This window comes from Coenobita brevimanus, chromosome 60 (genome assembly GCF_032717465.1).
Source record: "Coenobita brevimanus isolate Jiangsu-jjx chromosome 60, ASM3271746v2, whole genome shotgun sequence".
In the NCBI taxonomy this organism is placed as follows: Eukaryota; Metazoa; Arthropoda; class Malacostraca; order Decapoda; family Coenobitidae; genus Coenobita; species Coenobita brevimanus.
The window spans coordinates 23,503,792-23,512,188 of NC_137013.1; the positions used below are offsets into that span (position 1 = coordinate 23,503,792).

Below are 8,397 nucleotides of genomic sequence, written 5' to 3' on the forward strand. Positions count from 1 at the left end.
CAGACTCAAATATGAAGTCCGTTTGGGGATTCCCCTCTCCACAGCACTGCCAAACCTATAAGGAAAGTGACCGGTCACCTGTAGTCTGAGGTGGTGACATACATAGTGTCCTTGACCTCTGGCAACGTTGGAAAGCGACGTTGTTACGTGGTGTGGAATTTATACAAATCTTTGCTATTATCCTAAAAAGCGACACATTCATAGCACTATATAGCCTTATCTAATATATTTCATAAGTACAGATTGTTTAATACACAATTTCAAATAGTAAATAGCTGACATATGACAGAGAGAGAGGTACTGGGGCTGATGCGGTAGAGTTGTAGAGAGGGGAATCCCCTCACGGGCCTCACCCAAACGGACTTTATACTTGAGTCTGACTATAGTAACAGTGTCTAACCGCCAAAAATAGAAAACAAAAAAGAAGAACGCGATCAAAGTTTTTCGATATTTAACGCGCTGTAACTCAGTAACCGTTAAAACTAGTAAGTTCTTTTTTATTGAAGCTTATTCAGTGTACTTGAGCGCTTCAACAACAGATTTCAGGGTAAATACTATGAGCTTTGAAGGGGAAACCAATGTCCTTTTTTTCTTTCCCCCAGCTATTGTCTTTTAAATCATTACATTGCTCCTTCCAAAGTTATAGAGACAGTATAACATTTAACAGAAAGCTTTTCCTTAACAAATTTAATGAATGTGTACGGCCATGCCACGTTGAGTACACCGCTTCCCATCCGATCAGCGAAGTTAAGCAACGTTGGGTCTGGTTAGTACTTGGATGGGTGACCGCCTGGGAACACCAGATGCTGTTGGCATCCCTATGTCAAGTGGGGTTGGTGGAGGATTAGTGCCCCTCCCTGTAAAACAATTAACTCTAAGCCCTTGGCCACCCCATTTGGGATACATGGCGTCTGGCAATGGATGGATGGATGGTACTGCTTTTATGTAAAATTAATGCCCATAGACCCAGTTTCTCAATATTTACCTCGCACGGACGGAGTCCGGCGCGGTATTGTTTTTCGTCGTTTCTCTGCTTGTTTCTTTGTTTGTTAGCAACATTACGGAAAAACGGCTGAATGATATTGCATGAAACTGTCAAAGATATGTGGGCACTGGTCCCCCGAAAAAGTTATTAGACTTTGGAGGTAATCAATTGACCCTGAAAGGTCAGTATCAAGGTCACGGATTTTCAGAGGGCTATAACTTGAAACCAGTTGAAGATAGAGATATATACTTTATCAACATACAGGCACTCCAATCTGGGCTTTCATTTGGCACCAAGACCTTTGACCCTGAGTGACCTTGAAAGGTCATGGATATTCACTGGGCTATAACTCGAAACCAGCTGCAGATAGATATTTGATACTCTCAACATGTAGGAAGACCCATATGGGCTTTTAATTGGAACCATGACCTTTAAGTGACCCTGAAAGGTCAAACAAGGTCATGGTTATGCAAAGGACTACAGCTCGAAACTGGTTGAAGATAGAGATATTTATTGCTATCAAGATATAGGAAGTCTCATATGCGCTTTCATCCGGCACCATGATCTTTGATCTTCAGTGACTTTGAAAGGTCAAATGCAAGATCACGGATATTCAGTGGGCTAGCTTGAAAACAGTTGAAAATAAAATAACTGCTGTCGGGCGAGGTTTGTTGTGCATAGCACCACTATACTCCGTTTTTTTTTTTTTTTTTTTTTTTTTTTAATCGAGGCGAAGATGCACTTGACAGATTGGTGATTATTGGCTGAATGCAACATTACTTCATAATCTAGCATTATTAGCTGACAACAAATATCTGAGGGGGAAGTTTGGGTTAGTAAATAGTTTTTGGACATGTTGCATTCAGTCAGTCATCATCAACCTGTCAAGTGCATCTTCGCCTCAGGAAAAAAAAATGGAGTATAGTTGTATTTACTCTGGTTACCGCGCAGCAGTTTTACTCATCACAGACGAAGCTATGGATCCTGAAACGAGAAAACTTTTCTTAAAAATACCAAAATTATAATGTTTTTAAATTACCAGGTAGTCAGTCATCATAGTCCAGGACGTCATTTCCCTCTCCCACAGCATCTGTACTGGGTTTCTTGTTGGACGGCCTTGTTGTACAGGAAAAACATTTTCCAGGTAGTCTCGGTGCTGGTCAAAGATGCATGATGTCAGGCTGTACAGCTCATCCAGTTTCACTTGTTTAACTTCCGGTGGGTGTGGAGACTTGGAACAAGTTTCATCTCAACCAGGTTGAGCTTTGAGGGTGCGAATTTGGAGCTACAAGCGAATTTGTTCCCATGAGGTGGCACAAGTGCCTGAATTCCCTGGGTAGGCCGTGGCAAGACAGTAGTATAAGATAGTCCATTTTGGACTCATTGGCGCTTAGTCACTTATCTTACTAGGCGCCTCAAATCCAGTATGTGACAAGAGCCTCACGGCCTTATTGGGCCTCTGAGAACTTGTCCATATAAGAGCAGTCTCTGATTCACACTTTGCTGTGCAGCAAGTGCTTTACAGCTCTGTCGGACTCCAAAGCACTTGTCAAAATGAGACCCGTTTCTGAAAAGCACCACCACCACTACCATTGCCATCACAGCTACCTTCAGCACCACCACCAACATCACAGCTACCATCGTCAGCATCATCATCATCACAGCTGCCACCACCACCACCAGCTTCATCACAGCTACCATCATCACAAATCATCATCAAAGATACCATCACCACCACCACTACAGCTACCATCATCACCATCACAGCTACCACCACCAGCACCATCACCACAGCTACCACCACCACCACCACCACCACCACCATCACCACTACAGGCACCACCATCATCATCATCACAGCTACCACCACCACCACAATCATCACAGATACCATCACCACCACCACCACCACTACAGGTACCACCACCACTTACATCATCACAGCTACCACAATCATAATTCTACCACCACCACCACCAGCACTATCATCACAGCTACACCACCACCAGCACTATCACAGCTACCACAACAACCATCATCACAGCTACACAACCATCAGCACCATTACAGCTACCATCACCACCATCATCATAGCTATCACCGCCATCACAGCTACCACCGCCACCACTATCATCACAGCCACCACCACCGCCACCATCATCACAGCAATCACCACAACCACAGCACCTACCACTACAATTATCATTACAGCTACCATCACCACCAGCACCAGGAAAACCACCGCCACCGCCATCATCACGGCTGTCAACACCACCACCACAGTTCCCACCATTTTTTGCTGAATGAAATCGTCTGGTCACTGGACTGTTGATGTACAACTCTCTCTCTCTCTCTCTCTCTCTCTCTCTCTCTCTCTCTCTCTCTCTCTCTCTCTCTCTCCAAAGACACAAGATACTGCAAAGAAATGCCCCGCTGCCTCTTCCACATGCACGTATTGCAGTGGTTCATAACCAATATTGGGTCGACGAGCCATATCGAGTGCGTCGACAGTTATCTGCTGTGGTTGTCCGAACCTTCTTTATATTCCATCAGTGACTGCAGCATGATCTGGGATGCCCACATTGTTCTGTGAATCAAATCAGTCTTTGCTGGAGAGAAAGAGCCTTCTTTCCTCAGCTCGTTACCCACATAGGTGTTGTCTGCCTTGGTGACACTTGAGCAGTTGATGGGCACATATGAATTATAACTAACAAATTAAATTCATACATGTCACTAATTGTTTATCCCTCCCTGAATGGATTAATCTTCTAATTTTAGGATATCTAACTGTGACTGAACGCAGTATATTATTCTCAATGACGATTTCTTAGCCAACCACGACCTGGATGCCAGGTTACGTCGTAATGAAAGCATACAGTTATGTTTTGAATATCTGGGACAAGGCGCGCGTGCATGCGTGCGTCTGTGTGTGTGTGTGTGTAAATAGTATACATGTAAACTCGATGCATTAACAAAAATATATTTATATATATTTTATAAGATATACATGAATATACAGAAATACACATCCATGAATGTATCAGATTTTATCACGTGATTATTTTAGAGATTTCGGACAGTCCTGACATCAAAACAAATAAACATGCCATATTACAGACCTGTCTTAACATGGATATATTAACGGTGCAAGTTGTCCAGCTGGCGTCATGGGTCGCCATGATTGCCTATTTCCAGAATGTCGGCAGCAGCCGAAAAAGCTTAAGGCAAACTGGCGATCTGTAACACCAACGGCGCCAATGGAGACAGTTATTAGTTTCCAAAACACTTGGTTTACAAAATTTCAATCGACATTAGATTCACACTGTCCCCTCTGGGACCCAATTCCAACCATCCTGCCGTGTTATTAAAATCATTTTTCCGGTTTTGGCTACGCTACACACACACACACACACACACACACACACACACACACACACACACACACACACACACACACACACACACACACACACACACACACACACACACACACACACACACACACACACACACACACACACACACAGAATTATAGTATATTAGATGGAATAATGAAGCACACAACAAATGAGGACGAGAAAGAGAGATAATGTCTGACGTTCGGGGAAGTGTGAGAAATATGTGAGGCAGGATGCAATATTGACAAGGGACTGATGATGTACATTTGCTTGTAATATTAACATTACTCACACTGTTTAGATATTGCTCTGAAAACTGTAACATTTGTTACATGTTTTCGCTCATTATATTAAAGTCAACAATCTTTCTTCCATCGTATATCTATATAGTAAACTTAAAGTTATGCATACGACTGGGAAAACACGGAGGGGCTACTCTAGGAAAATTTTAAGAGTATATGAGAGAAGGCGTGTGGCCTTGACGTGTGGCGCAGCGACAGAGGCCCATGACAGCAAGGATAGAACTATAAGTGGACCATTTTATATCAGATTTAGGAGGTTTCATAGCTCCTTTTTCTTACGTGATTTATAGTGTACATTACACCTTTATATTATCTTTCACGTTATTTATGGTGGCCTCTACCACTTTTATCAATCCTGTGATGCAAGATGGTATATACAATTTTTGGCACCTCGCCCTTTACCATTGCGCGAGGTTTAACCTGTCTGTGTCTCTCTTGCTGTGTGTGTGTGTGTGTGTGTGTGTGTGTGTGTGTGTGTGTGTGTGTGTGTGTGTGTGTGTGTGCTTTAACTCTTCCTGGATTATCTGATGAATTTAAATGATACTTCCCAGGTGATTCTGCCTGGTTAATGGGAAGGTCTTGCACTATATACATGTTTCTAACCTTGAGTTTTAGGAGTGGATCAGCTCCCTCAACAAATATAACATTCTCAGAAGTAGTGAAAGAAGGACAAATATGGCTTTGATATCTTGGGAGAAGTTGTACAATGGAATCTAATCTACAATGCGATATTTTGAGAGCGTGGACCCCTCTTCCCATCCAGTGATTCTTAGAGGGATTAACCCGCTCCCAAGAATGAAAATGATCAGAAATAGGAGAAAGATTTTAATGAAACTTCCCAGGTGAGTTCGTCTGCTTCCTCCAAAGAGTCACACACTATATACAGTTTTCCAATCATGATTATTAGGGGTCAACCCTTCCCCCACAAGATAAAAATTATGGGAAAGAGAAAAAAGAACACATATGGCTTTAATTAGTTAATATACAAAGGATTCTCATCCATAATGGAGTAGACTGTACCACCAGTCGAGCAGGGTAGTACTCCCGAGGTGGATGGAAAGCTGATGACAGGGAGTGCTGGAGTTCCCGTTTCATCAGCCCTTAGGACTAGTTCCTGACCATCCCCCTTTGCTGAACTTTTTCAGTGTCTCAGTTACACAGAGAGTAGGCCAGCATGCTCTCCAGTACAAATTTCTCTAACTATCTTCACCAAACTACATGCACAGTACACACTACACTTCCTATTCTAAATTCAACAAAAATGGCGTCTTTTAATCAAGCCTCGGAGTCCCCAGGGGGGGGGACCATAAATGCCCCCACCGTCCGCCCCTCTCCCGGTGACGACTCGAGGTGCCTGGAACCACTGTCTGACTCTCTTCTTCTTCATTTCTGCAACATTCGCGGCCTTTCCTCTAACTTTCGCTCTGTTGAGCACCACCTCTCCTCCTATAAACCTCACCTTCTTTTTCTAACGGAGACTCAGCTGTCTGAGGCAACTGACAGCAAACCCTTTTCTATATCCTCCTACTTTCTCTATACTCATTTCAAAGCCAAAGGTGGCTGTTGTGTATACATACGCAACGACTTATCTTGCTCTCGTGTTCCTGAACTTAATTCTTCTGAATTCTCCACACTCTGGCTTCGGCTTTCCTGTCATTCTCTGACTAAATATATCTGTGCTGTTTACTTATCCCCTAATTCTACTGACTATCAAAAATTCTTCGACTATCTTACATCTACGATGGAACACATTCTGTCCATTTCTCCTTTCTCTGAAATCTCCATTCTTGGAGATTTCAATGTTCACCACCACCTTTGGCTCTCCTCTCCTTTCACGGATCCACCTGGTGAACAAGCCTATATCTTTTCTATCCTTAATGACCTAGAGCAGCTTGTACAGCACCCTACCCGTATCCCTGACTGCCTTGGAGAGAGCTCCAACATACTTGACCTCTTCCTCACAACTAATCCTTCTGCTTACTCTGTTAATCTTTTCTCTCCGTTGGGCTCCTCCGATCACAACCTTATTACCTTAACCTGTCCTATCACTCCGGTACGGCCTGTGGACCCTCCAGGGAAACGTCGTCTGTGGCATTTTGGAGCCGCGGACTGGGAGGCCCTCAGGCAGTACTTCTTTGATTTTCCCTGGAATGATTATTGCTTCCATGGCCGTGAGCCATCTGAGTGTGCCTTGCGCATTACGGAGGTTATTCTCTCGGGTATGGAAGCATACATTCCTTTCTCATATCCTTTGACTAATGCAAGAAAGCCTTGGTTTAATCACGCTTGTTCTAATGCTGTCCGCAACAAGGAGAAGGCCTACAAAAGGTACCGGAGCCAACCCACCCCTGAATCACATTATCTTTACGTTTCTGCCCGGAATCGTGCTAAGTCTGTTCTTCGCTCTACTAAAAATAATTTCATCCATACTAAATGCTCTCAACTCTCCAACTCGAATTCTTCCCGGTCCTTCTGGCACCTTGCCAAAAATCTTTCTAACAACTTTACCTCATCATCCTTCCCTCCTCATTTTTACCCTGATGGTTCTGTAGCTATTTCTTCTACTGATAAAGCAGATCTCTTCGCACAGACTTTCTCCTCCAATTCCACCTTAGACGATTCCGGTGCTGTTCCTCCATCACTTCCCCCCTCTGACTTCCTCATGGCTGACATAAGGTTGTGATCGGAGGAGCCCAACGGAGAGAAAAGATTAACAGAGTAAGCAGAAGGATTAGTTGTGAGGAAGAGGTCAAGTATGTTGGAGCTCTCTCCAAGGAAGTCAGGGATACGGGTAGGGTGCTGTACAAGCTGCTCTAGGTCATTAAGGATAGAAAAGATATAGGCTTGTTCACCAGGTGGATCCGTGAAAGGAGAGGAGAGCCAAAGGTGGTGGTGAACATTGAAATCTCCAAGAATGGAGATATATTTTCTGCCATCACTGGACTCAGTACTAACAAGGCATATGGGCCTGATGGGGTCCCTCCTGTTGTTCTCAAGAACTGTGCTTCTGTGCTTACACCCTGCCTAGGCAAACTCTTCCGCCTTTGTCTATCAACTTGTACCTTTCCTTCTTGCTGGAAGTTTGCTCTCATTCAGCCAGTCCCAAAGAAGGGTGACCACTCCCAACCCTCCAACTATCGTCCAATTGCTTTAACGTCCTGTATTTCAAAAGTTTTCGAGTCAATTCTTAATAGAAAAATTTTAAGGCATCTTTCCTATCACAACCTTCTTTCCGATCGTCAGTATGGGTTCCGTCAGGGACGCTCCACTGGCGATCTTCTCACCTACCTTTCAGACTCCTGGTCATCCTCCTTTCGGGACTTTGGCGAAAGCTTTGCCATTGCACTTGACATCTCAAAGGCTTTCGATCGAGTCTGGCATAAATCTTTAATTTCCAAACTGCCCTCCTACGGTTTCTATCCTTCTATCTGTGCCTTCATCACTAGCTTCCTTTCTGGTCGTTCTATAGCCGCGGTTGTAGACGGCCATCGATCTTCTCCTAGATCTATCTACAGTGGTGTTCCTCAGGGCTCTGTCCTATCACCAACTCTCTTCCATTTATTCATCAATGATCTTCTAAGGTGTACATCTAACCATATCCACTCATACGCTGATGACTCCACCCTTCACCTTTCCATTCGGTTCCCACAACGCCCATCTCAACAGTTACTTCAACAAACAAGGGATGAGGCTATGGCACACCTAATGTCTG

General features: G+C 43.8%; 1 non-coding gene across 1 annotated transcript; it reads left to right on the forward strand.

The window, feature by feature from the left end:
• Positions 1–696: 696 nt before the first annotated feature.
• LOC145403494 (5S ribosomal RNA) lies at positions 697–815 on the forward strand. The gene has a single exon (XR_013898013.1). It is a non-coding gene; the product is annotated as a 5S ribosomal RNA (ribosomal RNA).
• The last annotated feature ends 7,582 nt before the right edge of the window (positions 816–8,397 follow it).